Source organism: Perca fluviatilis, chromosome 17 (genome assembly GCF_010015445.1).
Source record: "Perca fluviatilis chromosome 17, GENO_Pfluv_1.0, whole genome shotgun sequence".
Taxonomy (NCBI): domain Eukaryota; kingdom Metazoa; phylum Chordata; class Actinopteri; order Perciformes; family Percidae; genus Perca; species Perca fluviatilis.
This window is the reverse complement of record NC_053128.1, coordinates 3,357,270-3,366,814: the sequence shown is the minus strand read 5'-3', so window position 1 is coordinate 3,366,814 and position 9,545 is coordinate 3,357,270. Positions and strand designations below refer to the sequence as shown.

The following is a 9,545-nucleotide window of genomic DNA, read 5'->3' as shown; positions in this document are numbered from 1 at the left end:
GGCCAATTGGCTACCACTTCAATTTTTCTTGGATCGGTGGAGACACCCTCACCAGAAATCACATGGCCCCAAGTAATGTACCTCCTTCTGAAAGAAGGAACATTTACTTAGCTTGGCCTTGAGGCCCTCAGTTTGAAGTCGGCTTAGCACTACTTTCAACCGCTCCAGATGTTGTTCACGTCGATTGAGAACACAACAATATCATCAAGGTACAACAAGAGAGACTGACACTGTTGATCCCCAAAAATACGCTGCATTAACCTCTGAAAGGTACTGGGGGCGTTACAGAGCCCAAAGGGCATCCTGTTCCATTCAAATAAACCGAATGGTGTACAGAAGGCTGTCTTTGCTCGATCTGCCTCAGCAACTGGTACCTGGTTGTAACCACTGGCCAAGTCCAGGGTAGAGAACCAACAGGCACCAGACAACGCATCCAAGGACTCCTCTATGCGTGGCAGAGGAAAGGCATCTTCCTGGTTTTACTATTTAGCTGTCTGTAGTCAACACACATGCGCAGACTACCATCCTTTTTCCTCACTAACACAATGGGGGAGGCATAGGGGCTGCTGCTCTCCCGGATTACCTGTGATGAGAGCAGCTGGTTAATGTGCTCCTTCACAACCTCATAATCTGAGGGTGGAATACGCCTATAGCGTTGCCTGACCGGAATGTCATCAACCAGGGGGATGTCGTGGGAGATAAGGTTAGTACAACCCAAATCCCCATCGTGAGCCGAAAAGACAGAGGTGTACTGCCCAAGCAGAGACGTAACCTGACTCTGCTGATCAGCAGACAGGGACGACAGATCCATCTCTCCCATCTGCTGTGATACAGTAGGGGAAACTGTGTGAGAGGACCTGGTCGCCCTACCAGACGGCACCTCAGTGACTCCTGTAGGAAGGCTAATGACATTGACAGTGCCCAGGGTGCCAATAACTGTGCGGGGATGCAGCACTGCCTCAACAGAGCCTACATTAACCACCGGTATGTAGGCCGTGCCCCTGATCACTTGAACCAGGGCAGGAGAAGCAAGCAAACCACTCGGCAAACCAGAATCCAAGGGCTCAAACAACACTGTGGAGCCAGAGAATTGTTCAGAGCAGGTGGCTGCCACGATCTTCATGACACCACCAGGAATCCGCCAAACCTTCTTACCCCTGACCTTTACCCTTCCTGGACTGTCCTGAAGGACCTCTGCACAATAGCACTGCTGCAGCGCTTGCACAATAGGCCCCGGGGCCTCAGAAACACAGGGCTGAGAAAACAAAGCCAAGCCATGCTGCCCAAAGAGCTCTTGGTAGCATTTACGGATAACATTCATCCCCAGAACACCAGGCACTTGAGCCGGCACACCACCAGGGGGGTCTCTTACAACCAATACTCCACAGTGGGGCATCACTTTGCCACAAAGCTGTACCTCTAGCTCCAAGTAGCCGATATAGGGGATTGCCAGGCCGTTAGCGGCTCTAAGCTGTAGCCAATGACATGATCGGAGGCGCTCCTGACCCCAAGGCTCAAAATGCTGGCGGAAAAAGCTCTCAGAAATAGTAGACACCATGGAACCAGTATCCACCAAACAAGGAACCTTCACTCCACCCATGTCCACAGCTAAATGGGGACACGACGCAATCAGCTCAGAAACCTCTGAGCTACTTGGAAAAACTTGTGAGCCAGTAGCGGCCCCACCCAAACTGTGGCTCTGCAGCTCGGTGGGCACTAGTTTTCTGACCCAGAAGCAAAACGAGACTGCTCACCATGATTAGATAGGGGCTGTGAATGGGACTGTGAGCGAGGAGCGTACAGTCTACACTCCCTCGCAAAATGGCCGGGCTGATTGCAGCGCCTGCATAGCATAGGGCCGGTACGAGGTGGATAACTGTGCTGGTGAGAGACCTGCAGCAGAGCAATGCTTTCTGTGAGCTTATTAAGCTGCTCTTGCTGACGCTGCAGCATCTCCTTCATCTCACCCATCTCTGACACAGGGGGGGAAGAGACAACGCCCTGCGGGTTACCTTGAACGCCATACTGGACACCAAACACTGAGGGGACAGAATGACTGCGGCCCCTCACGCTGCCGGGTAGATCTTCAAGCTCCCACTGAATTGCCTCTGCTCTAACAGCAAGCAGGGTGTAATTGGGCTGTCTACGCACTAACTGCTTTAACTCACGACACAGGGAACTGTCCAGCACATGCTCAACAAATTGATCTCTCAAAAGAGCTTCTGCATTTGGCACACCAATAGGTGCACGCTGCTTCACCTTCTCCATGAGGCCCATCAAAGCGAGGGAGAACTCCTGAAGAGTCTCTCCCTCCTGCTGCCTTCTGGAGAAGAAAGCCTCCTGCAGAGCAACATAAGACTCCGCGCATCCGTACAGCTCCTGTAAAATAGCCAATACTCTAACGGGGTCCTCTCTCTCTGTGCTAGAGCGATACTTTAGCTCATCCCTAGCTTCACCCTCCAGGTGGTCAAACAGGAAAAATGCCCGGTCAGACTGGGATAAACGCCGGGATCTCATATACGCCTCTATTTCCTCCCTCCACTCACTCAACCCCATACCTGTTCTTCCCCTAAAAACAGGACACTTCCTATCACGGGGCACAAACACCAGCCTCTCTGTTACAGGGACGCTGGAAGTGGAAGGGGCAGTATGTGGCACAACAGAGGTAGACGGTAAGGCACTAGAGCCAGCCTGTTCCTGTCGTAACCGCTCATTATCAGCTTTTAACTGAGTTATCAGAGTTTTAAGTTCCTGTAACTCTTCCTCCATGGCTACAATAAAACTCAAACCTGCACCTACGGCTAACCTGCTAACCAAATCTCACCAAAACTGGCACGAAGATCCACTGGAAACCACTGCTGCTTTGTCTCTTTAAGTTCTCCCAAATGCCTACAAGAAAAAAACATTAGTACACCAGAGAAAAAAAACAAACACAAGAAAAAAAAAACTCAACCCCACAGGGAACACACGTCTTTGCCCTTAGAAGAGTGAATCCTGCCGACAACGCCAAGTGTGGCAAATCGAATGGGTTTGATGACACTCTGAGATTTTAAGATTTCCGACAACGCCACTTGGGATAGGCCCAAGACCTTTAAAGCACACAGGTTCGTTCCACTCAATGGGCAAAAACACGTGGTTCCCAGATTACAAAAATAGTTTATTCAATAAAACTGTATAAATATAAAATATAGCATTGATCACAAATAAGAAAAAGGAAAGAAACCTAATCAGGGGCTGAGGCCTACTGGTGGGAAGGGCAGGTGAAGGGGAAGAAGAACTAATAAAACTAAATTAAAGAAAAAGGGTTCACCCAGACACACAGTGAGATCACCAAATCCAAGTTAACACGGCACACGAGAAGGAAGACCACCACCACCCACGTCACCAGCACCACCACCAGCCTGCAGCCACTGAAAAGGACAAACAAAAAGAAGGTTACCACAAAATTAATCTCAAAAATGTACAACAAAACAGGAGATAATTCACAAAATCAGGTTAACCAAAACAATAAGATAAACAAAAACAGTTTACTTGATCAAAACAATAAAGTAAAAAAAAAAAAACAATAATACAAACTAAATGATTAATTCCTCAGTCAGTTAAAATTAAAGGAATAAACAAGCTAAAAGTCGGTGTTGGCAATTCACCATGCGCACCAAAAGCCAGCAACAACAGTGCCAAGCAGTAGCGACACGCTGTGTAGTTCGCGGCCAAAACAAAGCTGTGCAGTTAGCAGCCGAGGCACAGCAGCAGACAAGGCTGTGTAGTTAGCAGCAGAGAAAGCTGTACAATTAGCAGCATTTAGCAGTGGAGACAAAGGCAGACCAAGCAGCATTTAGCAGTGGAAACAAAAGCAGACCAAGCAGCATTTAGCAGTGGAGACAAAACAGCAGCGGCCCCAATCAGCTGGTGGTGGAATCACCTCAATCACCACCGGTAGACTTCGGCCAGCTGATGAGCATTCCCTGTCAATAAACATAAAATTAGCATGGCTAAGCTACATTAATCAAGGTTTTCGGGGGCTAAATTTAAGGTAGCATACCTGTTTTCAAAGTCAAACCTGCACAGCGAGAGGGAGGGAGAGAAAGACCCACACGACAGCAGACATCTACCTGTGACCACACTAGTATTAGCTACAGGATAGCACTCGGTTTAACACACGGAGAGAGAGACTGAAAACTTACCACCGCTCAAGGGAACCAGGAAATAAAAATGGAGAACGCCACACGGAGCACTCGGTCGCTGCTCTGCAGTGAAAACACGCAGGCTTTAAAACATAAGGACATAATGATTAAAAAAAAGGCTGAAACAAAGCAATAGCCGCAGCAGTAGTGCGGTGCATTACCTGCACAGACAGACACCTGACCCGGAAATGATGCAGCAGTGGGAGCGCGAGAAGGAAGGCCGCACTTATATACTGCCGCCCTAGTGGTCAGCAGGCGCAACAAGACAACTTTTTCTATACTGCTACATGTGTTTTAAACAGACACACCTGGGGCGAAGTTGGAAACCAGAATCAGCTTTAAATACAGTCCTAATCTAGTCCTCACTAACACGGGCCCAATTATAGTAACTACATGAAAACTTCAGTGTTGTTGCATGAAATGTCATTTGTGTTTAGCCTACATCATCAGTTTCTATCATGTGAAATAAGAGGCCAAGCCAACCTGGTTGTAAAGCTGCAGACAGATGCTCCTCAGCAGTCTGCTCCCCCTGCTGTTCATAAGGTGCCTCTGCACCCCTTTCGTTTCAGACCCTCCCACCAGTCTTTGGGCCACGCCTCCTCATTTACATTGACATGTGTCAAGTCCAAATCAAAAGCCAATGTTAAATGGAAATTGAAAAGCCAAATATTAAATTAAAATTAAAAGCTAATGTTAAATTGAAATTGAAAAGCCAAATATTAAATAAAAATTAAAAGCCAATGTTAAATTGAAATCGAAAAGCCAAGATTAAATCCAAATGGATAAGCCAAATGGAAAATAAAAAAAAATAAAAAATATTTTTAATTTGATCTCGTTTCATTTTCTCTTTGGACTTTCAATTTGAATTATGAATAAATATTTCCTACATAGCCGACTTCCATGGCATGCATCTATAGATAGAATGTAGGTTTTAGGCACATCCACATTGGCTTTACTTTACCAATGTTACCCAGAAGCTTCGTCCATTATTTTTTTTACAGTCGTTTGTTCACTCCAGTACGTTAACATGAGAGCTGTAAGGAAGATGGCTGCACTACACAGCCGCTCCACTTGTGGTCTGAATAGGACTAAAGTCCCTGCTGGTCTTTATATTGCATCACTGACCGATATTTCTGTTGTCTTCTTCTCTTAGTAGACGGGAGTGGTGATCTCTGTCAGTGTGAGCATCAGAAAAGTAGATGTATTGAGAGGATCAGCTGAGTCCTGATGATCCAGAGGTTGAAGCAGCAGCATAAGCTCTGACTGGGCCTTGTTACTGGGATGGCTCTCAGTGCTGCAGTCTAAACTGCTCTGAGATCAGCTCCACTGTCAGACACAATGTCAAGCCCACCATCATCCCTGTGTTCCTCTGATCCTTCCACACAGTCGCTGCATACACACTGAGACTCATCCACACTCTACACATTACTTCTGTTTATGGCAGCATTTCTTGCCAGCACTAGACAAACACTATATTGTATTACATGGCTATGACAAGTGAATTTACCACTTCTAAGTAGAGGGCAGAAGATAATGTTATCTCTGAACCTGACCTGGTAAAGCCTCTCTTCCTCCAGGAAGCTGCTTCCGTCTCACTCATGGTATGTATCCACAAGAGGCTTTTTTTGACAGCAGGGATCGCCCCGCTTGGATGCTTGATGGGCTTGCCACTAGCAGTTATCAATATCTCTTCAATGACCACTGACAAGCAAAGAAAACACCACATTGTTGGAAACTTTTCTCTTATTTTACAAAAAATAGTTCACCCAAAATGTGTTTCTGAAATAATTTGATGTGAGAAATAAGCTGCAGATGCTGAATCTGTCATTTTATATATTTTTTTATAACGGTCAGTATGCTAATCAAATGAAGAGAAAAGCTCCAAAAAGTCTAGCCTGACAAGCCAGACCCACATCAAGATGTTGGGTCTGGGAACTCTCCATTGACTGAGCTCAATCCGAGGGGCGGGATAAATGGTTGTCTTTCAAATTCCCTCAGAACATAGGATAGGATAGGATAGGATAGTGCTACAACCAGGGAGAGCAACGAAGAAGGTAGCGAAGCTAGTTGATAGATTAAACTTTTGCCGTATCCGGTCGGCAAAACTCTTAACACATCTTCCTTTTTTAAGAATGATTTCTGTGCCGTTCTTTGTTCTTTTCTAAAAGGAAAGCTGAACTCCAAGTCTTCCAGAAGACTGCTGTTCACCAGCAGTAGCAGCCATAAGCCCGCCCACAGACTCTATACACGATGTGATTGGCCTGACCAAAATTTGGTTTTTCCAGCTCGCAAGCCAACGAAGAGTGCCTAGACCACCCTGGCTGCAAAATAAATTTGCTATTTCTAGGCTACAAAAAGTCATCTTAAAAAAACAAAAATAACAAAAAAAAAAACATGGAAAAAGACACATCTGAGACACATCTGTAAATAAGTGGATACATTTTTTTGAGCGTCACAACCCCCCACAAAATAACTTGTTTCACCTTCAGAATTTGATCTGGGCCCCCTTTTTCCTTTTCTTATGCAACAGTTATTTTGTGTGTATATATTTGTTTTCTGTATTTATTGTTTATTTCATATTAATGTTTGATACATTTTGTTTATGTTTGCACCATTCATCCAGGGAAATTCCTTGTAAGTGTGCTTATTGTGTCAATAAACCTTTTTCTGATGCTGATAATAAGTCTAGAAAGCCGTACGGTTAAACCATTGAAACCCCATTCCAGTTAGCGGAGAGTGTCACCGGAAGTAGCCAATTTGGCCAGCAGAGGTCTCTAGTGCGCCTGCTCTATGGGCCCCATAGTGCAGATCAGCGATGATCATCTATAATAATAATAATAATAATAATAATAAATTGAATTTATATAGCGCTTTTCATGGACTCAAAGTCGCTTAAACTACTATATATCTATGTAATGTTATATGCTGAAGTTGAACATTTTTTGGCTTCATGAGCCACTAAACAACTGTTTTTTTAAAGATCATGTTTTGGAAATGTTAGGCCTTTATTTGTATAGGACAGTTTAGACTTGAAAGGGGTAATGACATGTAGCAAAGTGCCCCAGTTGGAGTTGAACCCGCGGCCGCTGGGTCGAGGAGTAAACCTCTATGCATGCATACCAGGTGAGCTAACCAGGCGCCCAACTAAACAACTCTCATAGGAATGAATGGGGCCACACATCAAACGCTGTATCTTATAAAACCATGGTCTACCCCTTACCTGGGCTACTGAGGCTTGCACGTGTGTGGTGTGCACATAGACAGAGTTGCTGCCAGCTACATTGAATTTGCGTTTTATAATGATCATCAAAAATATAATGCTTCATTTACTTCATTATAAATGTCAATGTTATTTAACTCAGACAAAAATGTTGAGACACGTATGCTCAGTGGTAAATAATGCCAGAGGGCTCTTATTTTGTGTGTTTTATTTAATGTATGTGATATATTCTACAGATGTATACATTGTAACTTAAGTATGTTAGTTATGATGTCAGCATGTCTACGAATCCACCCCTGGGGAGGCTTTAGAAAAATAAAGTTAAGGTTGGGGTTGTAATGAGAAAAAAAATGGAAAATTACTTGCAGTCTAAATGTGAATAGGCAAAAAATAAAGTGTAATGTTTTGCAAATGTTTAATATTCCCTAGGTTTTTTTCTGACTTAATAAAACTTGACCAGGTTAAATTTGTTTAATCCACATCAAAAATCAATTTCTGATGAAAATGATAACCCTTTGGACAACATTTTGAGCTCAGTCCAAGATGAGAGTGAATTATTAACATTTCAATTAAATTGGGTTCAGGGCAATGAACATTTAAGGACATGTTTAAGACTCAAAAATTACTTTCTTGGACATTTGGGATGTCTTAAAATAATATGTATCGGCCCTGTTTATGTATTTCTAAAATATCTTATGTTTCCCAGTAGGGGTGTGCAAAAAAATCGATTCATAGAAAAAGAAATGTTTTTAATTGTATGTCTACTGCAATCACATGGGAAAAGTAACTACATTTACATACTGTGAATCGTTTTTTGAATCGAGAATCGTTTTTGAATTGAAAATCGATTTTGAATCGAATCGTGAACCTAAAAATTTATATTGAATCGTGACATTTTCTGAATCGTCCACCACTATTTCCCAGCCTCAATTCTGTCTTCACATCATATTCACCACAGCTCGTCTTTTGTACGTGTGTAGAGATTGACCGTGCGCTCTCGCATTTTTGAACAGTTCTCACATGCGTGCACACTCTCGAGCCCCGAGCCAATGCTAAAACACGTACATCTGACTTAAAGCAACTTATTCTATTATGACTTTATTCTCGAAATATTATGACTTCATTCTTGAAAACTGATTTTTTTTTTTTTATAATACTTACTAATACTAATATGCGGCTGATTTGCAGAGTTTACTCCAGTCCTTCCCCCACAGCAGCAGACAGCTCTCCCTGCACTATGAGTACGTTTACATGCACACTAATATTTCACTATTATTCAATATTATTATAATATGACAATATTCCGAATTTTATACAGGTCATGTAAACAGCATATTCCGGTTGGATATTCCGAATAAGGCCTTTTTCCGAATATAGCATTTTCCGATTAAGACGTGGGATATTCTGGTATTATTCTGGAAGCATTCTTTGGATATGTTTAGGATACACAGCACATTCGGAATATGCGTCTCATTCGGCGTTTTTTACCGCAGTTTACAGCCTCTTGCCTGTTTACGGCTTATGGTCAGCTCTGTGTGTTGCTATGGTTTCCGTCCAACAGTTTGCAAGGCTGCAGACCCGACAAGAAGGAGAAACACAACTACTTTTAAACATTATCGAAAACTTGGATATCAACAGGTTTTTGAATATGCGCACGCATCGTTACGCCAACCTTTTCAAGAAGCTGGTTGAAGGAATGAAAGAGGGACGCTGTGTTCACACGGTCCAACAAGTCCACCACTACTGGAAAATAGGGGTGTGACGAGACACCCAGCTCACGAGACGAGACGAGACACGAGATTGGGTTCACAAGATCGAGACAAGATTTTAACATTATTTTACAGAAAACTACAATGAAGAAATAAGACTGGAAAAATAGTCCTTTATTCAACTACAAGTCACAAAATGAAAACCAGCACTGAAAGGTTTTGCCACAAACTCAGATGACAGATGCTTCTCTCCTGTAGAACCAACAGTTCCACTGTTACTTATTCCATATGTACGGTGGAGAGAGAGAGTCTCTTCACTCAGAGAACCAAGGTTACAACGTAACTAAATGTTTTTTGACAGCAGTTGAGACCAAATGTTTTGTACTTGAATTTGTCAATGTACAGTAGACCGAGAGAAATCAAGCTTATTTT

The 9,545-nt window shown here is 43.3% G+C and overlaps 1 long non-coding RNA gene across 2 annotated transcripts; it reads right to left on the bottom strand.

Annotated features, from left to right (window-relative positions):
* Window positions 1-2,966: 2,966 nt before the first annotated feature.
* LOC120546052 lies at window positions 2,967-4,511 on the bottom strand. Of its 2 annotated transcripts, none has more exons than XR_005636781.1 (4): window positions 4,346-4,511; window positions 4,185-4,247; window positions 3,923-4,112; window positions 2,967-3,410 (listed from the first exon to the last, which is right to left on the bottom strand). It is a non-coding gene; the product is annotated as an uncharacterized LOC120546052 (long non-coding RNA). The 2 variants fall into 2 exon arrangements; XR_005636780.1 differs by lacking the exon at window positions 2,967-3,410 and having other exon boundaries at window positions 3,535-3,965; window positions 4,043-4,112.
* Window positions 4,512-9,545: the final 5,034 nt, after the last annotated feature.